We start from the raw sequence: 15,129 nt of genomic DNA, 5'->3' as shown, positions 1-15,129 counted from the left end.
ACAACTCATCTGGTCTTCGCTCATTAGTGTTCAAGGCCTCAAACCTGTTCCTGAGATGATTCTGAAATTCAGGTGGTATGAAATCAAAGTCATATTTTACTTAACAAAATATACACTTATTCCTTGATCCAGTAATGTAATTTCTGTTAATTTCATTTTAAACATAGCCATGTACAAAACTATAAATACCACAAGGTTGGGTTTTTAGAGGTTTTAAATTACATAAAAGGAGATTGCACATCTTTCTCCCATAGGTCAAGCTGGTGGATTTGAACCACATTTCTTAAGATTGACAGTGAAATTCCTTATCATTAGTAATGAATAAAAATAACGTGTGTCTCTCAAAAGAAGTCAGGCTTTGGTTGTCCTCAAAATGTAAAAACTTTTCATGGAGGTTTCCGTAGCTGAACATGGTGTTTAAGATATATCATTAAATGAAGGGGGGGGGAAGTAATGTGCAGAAAGTGTACCAGTAATTTTTACAAATTTTGCTTTATGTCATTGCTTATGATTTTCCAAAGTAGCTGTATTATTTCCCACTACTTAAGCTCTCAGTTCTCAAATTTTATTTGTCAGCCCTCATTCCTGATTCCTGCCTTCTGTGCTGTTTTGGTACCATTACTGTCATTTTGGCCTCCTATGACACAGAGAAGTCTATTCCTCCCTCGTGTTATTATTCACATTACTTGTTCTTAAGTGCTTTAGTTTCAACTATGATTCTTGATTACCCTATGAATGACAGATATACACCCTTTACTATGCTGTGGCATACTTATTATCTCTGACATACTTGAGCTCATTGATGCTGCCACTTTGTCAGTCATCTCATTGAGGGTTTTCCTCTCTTTCTCCCATCCTCTAACGTTTCAAGAATGGTGTCCCTGTCTAAGGATTAGCTCCTTCTAACAACATGCCTAACACTTTCACATCAGGAAATCAAAAGACAATTTGCATTATGAAAATCTACTGCCAGGGACCTCTCCAAAGTGCTGAAGAGCAATAATGTTAGTCTAGAGACTAAGGTGTGCCTGATTCAAGTAAGAGTCTTTCCAATTACTTGCTATGCATCAGAGAGCTGGACAATGACTAAGGACTACAGAAGGAGAATCAACGTCTTTGACTTGTGGTGCTAGAGAAGAGTACTGAATGTACCATGGACTGCTGACAGAATAAACAGATCTATCCTAGACAGGATGAAGCCAAGTAGCTCCTTGGAGGCAAGTATTTTGAAAGTCCATCTCACATATTTTAGACAGGGGCCAGTCCTTGGAGAAGAACATCATGCTTGGAAGGATGGAGGAATAGTATATGAGAGGAAGACTTTGCATGAGCTGGATTATCACAATAAATGTGTTTAAGGGGTTAGGTGTGTCAGAGACAGAGAGATTGGCTCAGGTTAGGGCAGAGTTCAGAGTTATTGTACATGGGGTGGCTATGAGTTGCAGATAATTTGACGGCACATAACAACAACAATAACATGTCCAAAGTATGTAAGGCAAAACTCCACAATCCTTGCCTCCAAGGAGCACTCTGGCTGCACTTTCTCCAAGACATATTCACTTTGTAGATCTGTCTTTAATTGGCTAAAAGCTGATCCCAATAATGGACGCTGATTAAAGTTTAAAAGGTGTTTAAAGATCCAAGTCTCAGGTAATATTTTACGAGTCTCTAGTAGAACAGTAAGTCTGTGATTTGTGTTGATTTTGCGTATGTGTTTGTGTGTGTGTGTTTGTTTATGATTTAAGAAATCCTGATGGTACAGATTATGTACAGTTATGTTTTATCATTTTGAATATCATTCCACATTTTTTTTCTCTCCCTCTCTATCTCAAGATCACTTTCTTTTGTGATCTTTATCAGAGCAGTTCATAATGGTGGTTGGGAACTATCTGGTTCTCTTGGATTCAGACTCTATATTTTAGTAGTGGCAAGAAGCAGCACTGCAATCCTGAAGGCACACGGTGCAAGGCCACCAATTCTCCTTGGAAGAAGGATGAGCAATCTACTCCCATGCTATTAACTTCCTCTGAAAACCTGCGAGAGGGTCAACTATGGGTCAGTTCTGACTTTACAGTACACAACAATAACAACAACATAGTATAGCATAGCTTAGCATAGTATATAGTATAGTTAAGTGTAGTGTACTGTAGTATAGTATAGTATAGTATAGTATAGTATAGTATAGTATAGTATAGTATAGGCATGGTATAAGCTATGGTTCACATTGTGAGTTTGTCCTTTGGGATAATTACATCCTTGAATTTTTGCTTTGATTCATTCTTCTTTGCTCAGAATGGGGAGAGACCAGTAGATGTGTCTTACACAGTTACTTGCAAACTTTTAGGAACACAGTTGCTACTAAAAAAAGTAGGGTTTTGTGTTATTGTGTTTGTGGACTGTGTTATACCATCTTACCTAGATCTGATCCTAGACTGGATCCCAGACTGATCCTGAGCTCCCAAATGCAGTGACTCGTTCCCTCAAGACATTTGGTTATAGCTAGGAAAATTACAGAGCTTGACCCCTTGTACACTATAATATACTTAGATATAGCTGTAACACAAATAGATGTATATGTAGAAATATACTTTGCCAAACTAAATATAATTGTAGGTTTACAACTATTCACTTAACCACATCTGTTCATAGTGCACGTTTGATCATATTTTAGTTTTAAATACTGTTTATATGGTTGTTATCCTCAAGGGTGCTTTGGGTAAAATATTGAAAGATACAGGAAGTATCAAAATAAGATTGAAGTTATATGTAGAGTCATTGTATCAAAAATAATTGGTTCACGTGGAACCATTTCAGGGGTAGCATATAATCAAGAATCAATGGTAATAAAGAAAGTTGGTCCAGTGTTACTGAAGGCATTGGGGAAAAATATGGCCTCCAAATTGAAAGAATATCAATTGACATATTCAAATAAACAGATGCAGCCCTGGCATTTTCCCCCCAATATGTTCTAGGCAGATGATGCCAAGAGATGTAAAGGAGAGTTACCTGGACAGTTGAACAATATTATTAATATCACATACAAGGAAAGATTTGCTGAAGGTTGTTATAAAATGGTTAGAGCAGTACATCAATAGAGAATTGCTGGAAATTCAAGCTAGATTTAGGAGAGGCCACAGAAGCAGGGATATTATTGCTTAAGTCAGATAATTCTTAACAGAAAGCATGATGTTTATTTGTGGATTTTTGTTCTGCAAAGGCATTTAATTGTGTGGACCACAACAAATTATGGCTACCATTGAGAAGAATGTAAATTCCAGAACCCTTCATTGTGCTCATGCCCAAACTATTAGTAAACCAAGAAGCTGTTGTCCAAAAAAAGCAAGTGGTTAAAATCAAGAAAGGTGTGGTTCACGATTGTACCTTTCTTCACATATATTCAATATGTATGCTGAACAGTTCAAGATGTTAAACTTTGTGAAGAAGACTGTAGTATCAGGATCTGAGGGGAATTCATCAACAACCTGCATTAAGAATCCATTAATACATACATTAATGTTGTTGCTGTCGTTGTTGTTGTTGTTAAGTGCCATCAAGTCACAGTAGACTCATAGCGACCCTATGAAGGAGAGTCCTCAACATTTGGATGTCTTTCATCCTCTCTCCAGGTTCTTAGGGTTTCTGGAGGCATGCTATTATGGAAGTGGATGCCACTCCTCCTTCCAAGCTTGTTTTAATTGGGGAGCTCCACCCCACTCTCTGTCCACATTGGGGAACCAACCATTAATGCATTTGACACATTATTGTCACAATGTTCAGCCTCACGGCAACTTGTACACCAGGGTTATATGACCTAGAGGAATGTCTGAACAAAAACAATGAAAGACAAGCCCAAGGGCTGTGGATTAAAAGTCACCCACCTTTGGCTTGGTAGCATCGCTTTCTGTCTACTGGGCTAATCTCTCTCTCTATGTTGATGTTATTGTTGTTAAGTGCTGTTGAGTCACAGGCGACTCATAGCGACCCTATGAAGAAGAGTCTTCAATGCTTAGCATTAATAGCATCCATTAATAATTAGAACCTGGAATATCTGGAATACAAATCTAGTAATGGACTACACAAAGTTGAGCAAGTTATCAGGACAGGCTAGCCCTTGGAAAGCATTGACTCATTTCAACTTGTTGCCTTCAAGTCTGAAATATCTCAGAGCTGACCCTCTAGCAGATTTGTTTTTAGAGGCTATAAATCCTATGAGAGGAAATTACTCATCTTTTCCCCCTGGAATCACTGGTGGATTTTAGCTGTCAGAGAAGGTCTACCTTTATGTTAACAGTGCAATTCCCTATAAACTAAACCACCAGAAAGTCCTTGTAATCTATTCAGTTACAGCTCATAATGTTCCTGCAAACAATATATCTAAGACCAGCCCTATCATGTGCTAACAATTTCTGAGACACTTGAGCCCATTGCTACAGTTGCTATGTCAATCCATCTTGTTGATATATTTATCCCTTATGCAGACTTTCCATCTCTTCATGTATGATATTGTTCTTCAAGGATTGGCCTCACCTAACAAGATGTCCAAAGTACATGAGATAAAACTTCACCATACTTGCTTCCAAGGCTTTCTGGTTTCACTTTCTTAAAGAGAGACTCTTGTTCTTTTGGCAGTTCACATCATAACTCATATGCATCAATTCTTCCATCACTTAGTCATTGTCCAGTTTTCAGATGCATAACAAGTTAATGAGAAGACCATGTATTGAACAGTAACCAAAAGAGAGAAACACCGTCAAGGAAATAGACTGATACAAAGACTAAAGCAATGAGCTTAATTAAACAAAGCAGAGGTCTGAAGATGACTGAGGATCAAGCAGGATTTCATTCTTGATTCCCTTGGTATTTCCATGTGAAAGTTGTTAAAGAATGTCTCACAGTGGTTGTGCCACTTTTCAGTCCTGTCTGCAGTGTAAGAGATTCTCAGTCTCTCCATAACCTTGTCAGCCTTTATGGTTTGCTATTTTTACAAACTTCACTATTATCGTTCAAATGATATTTCAATATTGTTCTGATTGACAACTCACCAATGTATCTGATGGCCTAGTGGGTAACAAGTTGAGATGCCGATTCAAAAGCAGACAGTTTTAATGTTACAGCTGTCCCGTGGGAGATGGATAGAGAGGTACACTTCTCCCCCGTCATTTATAGCCTCTAAAAACCCACTGGGGTCAGTCCCAACTCGGCAGTAAAGAAGTTGCAATTTCTGTTGTTGTTATTATTTTAAAAAGGCTAACAAGCACTAGAATTTCTGTACATGTTTGCTGTTACGAATACTATCATTTTTCTGGATTTAGTTGCTTTTTTTGCTCTTTTTGCTGATGATGTCTTTGTTCTGTGTATTTTTCTGTACTGAAATCATTTTGTTACAGATTTTATTCTAATTTCCTTCATTGCTGTTGATTTTGTGTTACTGAGTCCTTACGATTATCTTTTAATTTTGGTTTGACCAAAACAAAAACCCTAATCTGATGCCGTCAAGTTGATTATGTCTCAAAAAAAACCTCTCCATTAAGTTCCCAAGGCTATGAATCTTAGTGGGAGAAAACTGCCTTACTTATATTCCACAGACTGGGTATCTATTTTATCTTGATATCATCTTGACAAGGCCATTTGCAAGCTTTGCAATGACGCAGTATATTCCTTGGTATTGTTTACAGATTGAATCCTATTTTCAGTATTATTTTACTGTTGTCATTTTTTTTCACCTCGTTGGTTTCGAGATGCCGTTATCAGGTATTTTAATCTCCAGTAGTCTGACTTCTTTTTTCCCCCCCTCTCTGAAGGTATTTATTTATAGCATTTTCTGTAAGACTGGCCTGATTTTTATACATTTCCTTAATTTCTGTTTACCTGGAAAAGCCACATTTTGAGAGAGATTTTATTGGATGTGTAACTCTTGAACTTTGTTTCCTTTCAGAGTTTCATCTATGTCATCCTACTGACTTCTTGCTTGTGTAGCTTTTGCTGAGGAGTCACAACATACTCTCATTGGTTCTTTTCTACAGCCAACATTTCATATTCTCAAGCTGCTCTAAGGTCTTGGATTTTGGAAAGGTTTATTAAAATATGCCCCAATGCTTTTCTTCTAAGGTGGATCTTATTTGAAGTTCCTTGAGATTCTTTAGCAGATGTTTTCTATGGTGATTAGGTGCTGCCAATGATAGGTTGTTTTGTTTTGTTTACAAAAGCCCTTAGATTTTTTTTTTAATTTGTCCTCTTTGGTAGTAGTGCCTAGATGTACATTTACTGCCAACCAGAAGTACTTTGTGTTGTTGGATTTTTGTTTTTTTTTTTTAAATTTCTGCTTGTATTGCTGCTGGATTTTTAATATAGATTAGGTTTTGTAAATTTTTTATTAATCTTAATGAAAATTTATAGAGATTTTGGATTTTCATTCATTCATTGTTGCACTTTTCTCCCTGCCCACCTCTCTCCTCCAGTTTGTTCTTCTCTTTGAAAAATAAAAGAAAAATTCTTTCATTATTATACAATATCCCTGCCCCCAAGATCATTCCACTATGCAGCCTTAATTCTCAGCATATTTCTTTCCCCCACCCCAAGTTTTTTGCTGTTGTTGTTGGGTTTTGTTTTGTTTTGTTTTTAATCAAGATTTAATTGTAAGTTTATAAAGAACTTGGATCTCCATTCATTTGTGTTGAACATTTTCGTCTCTGCCCTCTCCCCCTCAGTTTGTTGTTTCTTTAGAAAAAAAGTTCTTTCATTGTTATACATTCCCTCCCACAGACCAATTTACTATGTTGCTCTTATTCTGGACTCTTGTGACACCAATAATACCTAATCATACATTCCAGTTCTCTCCCTTATCCATTTCAATGCTGTGTACATAATGAGAAATTTTAATAATCCTATGAACAAACAGATCTGAACAGTTTGCTGTTCTGCACCAGCCTCATGACCTCTAGTACATTCAAGCCATTGTTACAGCCATTGTACTCATCCATCTTGTTGAAGATCTTCCTCCTTTTTCTCTGACTCTCCACATTTTCTAGCATATGTCTTTGCCAAGAACTGACCTCTCCTGACATCATGTCCAAAGTACATGAAATGAAGTTTCGTTATCCTTGCCTCTAAGGAGTACCCTGGTTACACTTCCTGTAAGACAGATTTATTCGTTCTTTGGTTATCCATGGGATATTCAATATTCTTCTCCAACACCATATTTCAAACACATCACTTCTTCTGTCACCTTGTTTTTCATGCTATTAGTTTCTTACTTTTTTCTTGGCAAGGAATGTGGTGCTATGATTATGTAACAACTGTACAAACTGGAGTTTTAATAACTGCCTCATTCTTCCCAACTTAGAGCTCCAGTGACCTCATTCATAATGAGTTGCATTGCTAACCCCAAAACTATGCCTCTGTAGTGGCTCAAATCTACCAGGTGCTCTGCAGAAGTCAGGTGGACAATCTCTTGTGCAAATACAGCCTCAGAAACCCAATAGAGGGTCAGCTATGAATCTATTCTAACTTGAGAACAATATGTTTGTAGTTTTGTTCAGTTTTATTTTCAAGACCCAGCTTACAATGTATAAGCAAAAGAAATATTTAGTATAAATATACTCTTCAGTAACTTGGAATATATCGCCTTCATTCTTGTCTGGCATTCTCAGTAATGAATATGTAATAGGCAATCTGAGAATTTATTTGCAATAGGTCAGCCATGTCCCTTGTGCAGGTCTGTCAAGGCTGGATCAACCATGTTTTCATATTATGCATGATATTGTTCTGCATACTCTATAAGTTTCTTTTTTCTCTCTCTTTTTCACTACTGTCATGTTGGGACCAACTCATAGCTGACTCTCCAGTGGGATTTCGGGAGCTGTAAATTGCACAGAGAGAATAGCTAATCTTCCACAAAGCAACCTGTCAAAGTAGGTAGTTTTAAACTGCCGGTATTTAAGTTGGCATTACAACTCCCTGCCAACAAGGCCATCAGAGCTCCCTCCTTCTACTCTAACTTTTTGTAATTCTGTGAGTCTATGACGACAAGAAGCCATTAAAGGATATACTACTAGACAACTACAATGCAGTTTGGGTTTTTTTATTTTATTTTATTTTTTTGTTGTAGTTTTTTAATTTTTTTTCACAACACAGTTTAAATTTAGATTTACCACTGCTAGAATGGGGAAATAACTTGAAGAAACTAATGAAGATTGCTAAAGCTGAATACTTACCACACCCTAGATATTCACATATTATCTGCAGATTTAATAATAAGGAGAAAGGGAGAGGGGCTGGGGGAGGCCGCTAACAAACCAGTTGTCCTTGCATTGACTCAAAGTCATAGTTACTCAGTATGTTTCAGGATAACAACTTTGCCCCCTGTGTTTTCCTGGCTTTGACCTTACAGAAGCAGATTACCAGGTCATCACTCTATGGCACCTCTGGGTAGGAGTTCCAATAAAGGAAGTTCCAAGAACTCTAATAAAGCAGCAAGGAAAATGGTATCCTATCATGACTGCAAGCTTCATGTACAAATCCTAGCCTACACCTGTAGAGTACTTTTGCCTCAAGCTTACTGAAAAAATTGTAAGACATTTCGCCCAATTTCTGACTAGATTCACGGTCAACTTTCTTTTCAATATTTTGCAACTCTTGTTCATATTTTCTTTCCCTGTAAAGAAGAAGTTGGTCATCTAAAAGTTTTGGTAGAAGGATTCTATTATGTTCTCAATTCTTCCCTCCCTGTCACGGTTGTATATGTTCATAGTTAAAACATGGCAGGCAGGGTGTACCTCAGTTTTATTTGGTCTTGGACATGTGACTTATGTAGCCAATGGAACACTAGCAGATATAGCATTAAAAAAGTGGGACCTGTGGGCTTTCTTTTTTTTATATTCATGTCTTTAATCATGAGGAGGATATGACTCAGGAAGCTATTGGGACATAAAAGTAGAAAAATGAGAAGAAAAAAAAAATCTGTAGTTAACTGTCAATTTAAACCCAAACCCAACTGAGTCTCAAAGAGGTTAGTTTAACATCAGCTAATTTCATGAGTGAGAAATACATGCACTTTTATGCTGTTGAGAATTTTATGATTGTTTGTTACTTAGCTTTATTGTGCAATATTTGATTGATACATTCACCTACCAGATGCACATATTATGAAAACAATAACTATAAAGCACTTTACCAAAGAAAGCTTAGTTTACAACTTCACGGTGCTAGCAAAAAGGGAAGTAGGGTATTTTTTTTAATTAGGTACAAGAGGAAAGGAGAAGTGACAAAACACTTTTCTGTAAATGTTATTCTTACACCTGTTTTGGAGAGCATAAAATAGACAATAATTAGCCACAAAATGTTAAAAATAGGGTTGCCATACAGGTTTTCTTGTACCAAATTCTGCATGCCTCTAATATGTGACATTATACTCCAATTTAATGTGTAAAAAGTACATAACACAATCTCAACAATTTTGGAAATTCTGATGCATTGGTTAGAAATGAGGTTATATACTAAAGCAAAAGCCTCCAACTTAATTTCAAGCAGCCTTCTTTCTTTTATGGGGATAGCTAGACATAAGGCAAAACATGTTTATACAACATTTTCTAAGAATTTCTGTTAGTGGATAAAACAAAATTCCCTATGTAGAAAGAGGTAGAATCTCTGCCCTGGAACGTCCACCTTTAAGACTTGAACATATTTTTTCTCTTTTCAAAATATAGGTTGAGTTTTCTCACTAATATGTATTTATGAGAGTTCTCTTTATTTAAAACATGCGCACTGCAGCTGTCTCAGAAAGAAGTATCTATCCTGCCATTGAATATATATCATTATGTAAAACTCTTATGATTTTCACATCCCTAGAGCCATGTGGAGCTTTCTCTTTCATTTTCGTTTCTCAAGAGAACTCTTTCTCTAGCATGAACATTTGGCAGGGATGATATCATTTGCAGATGCTTTCTTATTTTTCATCTGTTTAATGACCTTGCTCATCTGAGAGTTGGAGGGTTTCTAACTTTGGCTCCATCTGGGTATTATGGAGAAGAATATTGAAAGTACGCTTGCCAGCAGAATCTCAATTATGACAGTCAAGTGAAACTTTCCATGAGTAAAATCACTCCCCTTCTTCACCTAGTTAAGTTAAAGGATGCAGCTATATATAAAGCAATATAATTATTAACATTTATCTTCAAAGCCATTAAGAGAAAATTCAATCTAAGCAGTATTTTTTTATTCTACTCTATAAGTACTAGTTGATTATTTTGTTGGCATTAGTAGCTATTTGATGGGGCAAAGTGATTCTATAATTTAGATTTGTAAGTTACTGAAAAATGCTTCAGTGAATATTAAAGGATCCTGGGTGGAACAGCAGTTAAGCACTTGGATATTAAATGAAAGGCTGTAGTTCAACTCTACCCAATGGATATGAGTGGGAAAGATATGTTGATCTGCTTCTATAAGGATTACACTTTTCAGTCTCACAATGGAAATGTATGGAATGCTACAAGGTCTCCACAAGGAAAAGTCTGATAACCCAGATATGAAATGGGCAAAAGATATGGAAAGACATTTTGTAGAGGAAGACATTCAGATGGCAAACAGACACATGAAGAAACACTCAAAAGCACTGACAATAAGAGAGATACAAATCAAAACTACAATGAGACACCAAATAAACCATGAACAGTGACAAAAAAAAAACTACAATGAGATACAATCTCACTCCAGTAGCACGGAAACATTAACAAGACAGCAACCAACAAGTGTTGGAGAGGATGTGGAGAGATTGGAACTCTCATACACTGTTGGTGAGATTGTAAAATGGTACAATCATACACTTTGGTGTGTCCTCAAAAAAAAGCTGAACATAGAGATTCCATATAAATCTGCTATTCCACTGCTGGGAATATACCACAAGGGAACTGAACTGAGATAAAAACTGTAATTTGTACACTGATGTTCATAGCAGCATTACTCACAATAGCAAAAACATGGAAACACAGAAATGTTCATCAAAAACAACTAGAGTGAGAACTGTGGTACATTCACACAACTGAATACTATACAGCACTCAGGAGCAATAATTATGAAAAATAGAACAAACAATTTCATCCTGGAGTGGGTGAAGCCAGGCTGCTCCTCAGAAGCAAGGATTCTGAAGCTTCATCTGACATACTTTGGAAAGGTTGCAAGGCAGAATCAGTCCTTGGAGAGGGACGTCATGTTTTGTAGGGACAGTGCAGGAGAGGAAGATCCTCGATGAGGTGGATTGATTCAGTGATTGGCGTAATAAGTATAGGTGTGTTGGAGACAATAAGATTGGCACAGTATAGAGCAGGGTTTAAGGCTGTTGTGCATAGGATCACTATGAGTCGCAGGCGACTGCATGGCACATAACAACAACAACAACAACTATATAACATAGAGAAGCTAGAGAACAACCTCATGTTGAGTAGCTTAACTCATTAACATAAGAATAAATACTATATAAGACCATTATTGTAAAAACAAAAGGAACGAAAGAAAAAATTCAAACCATAAGTTGCGATACTTAAGGATGTTATTGGAAGAATGTTGAATTATCCAGGAAACATTAAAAGAAGATGGAAGGAGTTTACAGAGCCATTGTGCCAACATAAATTAGCTGACACCAAGATATTTCATGAAACAACATATGACCAAGTGGCAAGTGTGATGAAGGAGGAAGTTCAAGTTTCTTTGAAAGTATTGGTAAGAAAAAAGTCCCCAGGAATTGATGGCATAGCAATTGACATATTTTAATAAACAAATGCACCCTTGCCTGCACTCACTAGGCTGTGCCAGGAAATTTTGAGGGCAACAACCTGGCCAACTGACTAGAGGAGATCCATATTTTATTTCCATTCCAAAGGAAGGTGACCTGACAGAGTGTGGTAATTATTGACCAAGTATCAAAAGCACAAAGAACAACAACATTGCTAATATTGCGTGCAAGCAAAATGCTGCTAAAGATTATTTTTAAAAAATGACTGAAACAGTACATCTACAGAGAACTGCTAGATGTGCTACCTGAGCGAAGTAGAGGTCATGACACTGGGGACATTATAAACAATGTTAGATGGATCTTGGCTGAAAACAGAGAATACCATTGATAGAGAATTACCAGACATACAAGATGGGTTTAGAAGAGGTTGTGACACTATAGATATTATCACCTATGTCAGATGAATCTTGACAGAAAGCAAAGAGAACCAGAGGAATGTCTCTCTGTGTTTTCTTGACTATGCAAAGGCATTTGACTGTGTGCATCATGACAAATTATGGATAATCTTGAGAATGGAAATCCCAGAACACTTGTTTGTGCTCATGCAAAACCTACAGTTAGACCAGGAACCAGTTGTCAGAACAGAGCAAGGAAACAACGCATGATTCAAAATAAAAAAAAAAAAATATGTGCCTCAGGGATACATCCTTTCTCCTTACCTTTTAAATTAATATGTGTAACAGACCATCTAGGTGGTTGGACTTTATGACAAGGAGTTTGGCATCAGGATTAGAGGAAGATTCATCAACAACCTGTGTTATGCAGATGTCACAATCTTACTTGCAGAAAATGAAGAGGGCCTGCCGCATTTGCTACAGAAGGTCAAAGTCTGCAATCTTCAATATGGATTGAAGCTCAAGATCAAGAAAACAAAGATTCTTGCCCCTGGATTAATGTACAGCACCATGGTAGATACAGAAGAGATTGATATTGTAAAAAATTTCAGCTACTTGGTTCCACAGACAACACTCTTGTCACCAGAAGTCAAGAAATCAAAAGACGAAATGCATTGGGAAAATATTCTGTGAGGGACCTCTCCAGAGTGCTGAAAAGCAATGACATAAGTCTAGACACTTATGTATACCTGATCCAAGCCATGGTCTTCACAATTACATGCTGTACATCATAGATTTGAAAAATGACTAAGGATGATAAAAAAAGAATCAATGTCTTTGAGCTGTGATGCTGGAGAATAGCACTGAATATGCCATATACCACCAACAGAACGAACAAATAGGTCTGCCTGTTTTGAGAGGGTGAAGCCAAGCTGCTCCTTGGAGGCAAGGATTTTGAAGCTCCATATTGCATACATTGAGCATGTTGCCGGGAGTGACAAGCCTTCCTTGAAGGACATCATGCTTTCCATGGAAATACTTTCATGTCAATTATTTTGTTATGTCTTAATTTTTAATTCAGCATCACCCTGATTGGATCAAAGGATTTATATTTCAGTTTTTAAAAAAATACACATAACTTTTTTTTTGTTATGGGAGAACCATATTTTTACTAAGAGTCCAAGACAAGATAACAAGGAGTAGAACATCTGTGCCACCCTTGACTTGGGAAGTCTGCATGTAAGAGTCAGAACATCTGTAGAGATCACCTACAAGTCCCTCTCCCTTGGACCTTTCTATCCTGATTTTCTCTCTCCTCCACGGTGCTGCCTTCATCCGTGGTGAGCCCTTTGATCCACTCTCACTTCCAGCCCAAGTGGAGTACAGGAGTATATGGAATCTTTCTTCTTCAGAGATCCACAAAAAAAAATCTCAACAACAACAAAAACCCACAAAGTTATCTCCTGCTAATACTTTTGCTATTTATCACTAAAGATCTTTCTTCACCAAGAGTGAAGTTGAAAAGATTAAACACATGAGAGTGATAACCTGGTTCACATGCATTTGCGTGCTTGTGCGCACGCGCACACACACACACACACAATCACAATAAAGTACAAAAGAGACAAAGATCTCACTAGAGCAAACACCTCTGCATTCTGTGAGGTACAGCATGAATCTGACAGAGGAACTTAGCAAGCGCCATTTTGTTATTTCTCATTAAGGAGAACAAGCCATGGCCTCTGGCCTCTACAGTCAACCATCAGTGGGGAATAGAAGCCTTCCCTTTGTGACAATACACTTCAGTAGGAAAGTTTTCCCTGTCTCTTTGCAGCTGTAATATATAATTTATACCTTTAGCTCATCAACCTGTGCCGGTCTAAAATTTGTCACTACTGTGTAAAAGAAAAATGTTTTGTAAAAGCTTATTTTTTTTCTCTTAAAACACACACATAAAACTAGGTGTTTGGAATGAAAATCAGAACAAAACACTATTTTCTCTACAAAAAATCCCCAAGCTTGCAACAATGAATGAATGTAATTTAACTTTTCTGTCAATTTTTGTTATAATCACAATTAAAATTAAAAATTTTATTTAAAAAATCCCCAAGCTTACAAAACTAGAGTAAGCACTAAATGTTGACTTAAAAGGAACCCTACTTCAAGAATCTCTTCAGACCAAAAGATTCCTGGTGATACACTTGCTAGTCAAAATGTTGGCAATTGCTTCACAGGAGAAAGGTATGGCAATGGCTTCCCTAAAGAGTTACAGTCCTGGAAATGACATGAGGCAGTTCCACTCTGTCCATAGATTTCCTATGATATTCTGATATAAAGTATCAAATGTAACAATTTGTAATTATCATTTAAAGCTGAAATTTAATAGGCAACATAACCTTTTCAAAAAGAATTCCTATTGTGAACCAAGAGATCAGACACAAATTTAGCCAGAGGTTTTATTTGCACATCGTTCTCTGCATATAATTAGCTAACTGATTTTATTTTTAGAACAAGTGGGGTAAAATAGTTATTCCTATTTGGATGTTCTTGAAGGGAAGATCACATGAAGCTTTTCTACAATAATAATGATTGATGAACTTCAGCTAATGAAAATCCTTAATACCTTGGAGATCAATCCCAATAGATGCAAACTGCAACAAAATTCTTGTTCAATGAAGGGCATTGTAAGTACTTAGAAATATGTGCAATTAGTAACACAGGGTGGGGAAGAGGAGAAGTATTTCATTCAGTCACAGCAGGGCTGAGCCGAAGACAAAGAGTGTTGATAATTGTAATTTTAAATTCCTGGGATCTCGTTCCAGCTGGGCCAATTAAGAACAGTGGACTTACAGAAATTTAATTCATTTCTAACTAATTTTAGAGGCCACTCACCAAAAAAAGAGAGGCATCAAGTTGATTCCAACTCATCACTCAGTACTCTTTAGGTTTCTCAAGGCTGCAAAAATTTTCAGGAGCACAACATAATTAAAAAGCAGCTGGTGAGTTCAA

Source organism: Elephantulus edwardii, unplaced genomic scaffold (genome assembly GCF_000299155.1).
Source record: "Elephantulus edwardii isolate Elephantulus edwardi_28Jun2011 unplaced genomic scaffold, EleEdw1.0 scaffold00448, whole genome shotgun sequence".
Classification (NCBI taxonomy): Eukaryota; Metazoa; Chordata; class Mammalia; order Macroscelidea; family Macroscelididae; genus Elephantulus; species Elephantulus edwardii.
This window is presented reverse-complemented; position numbering follows the sequence as displayed.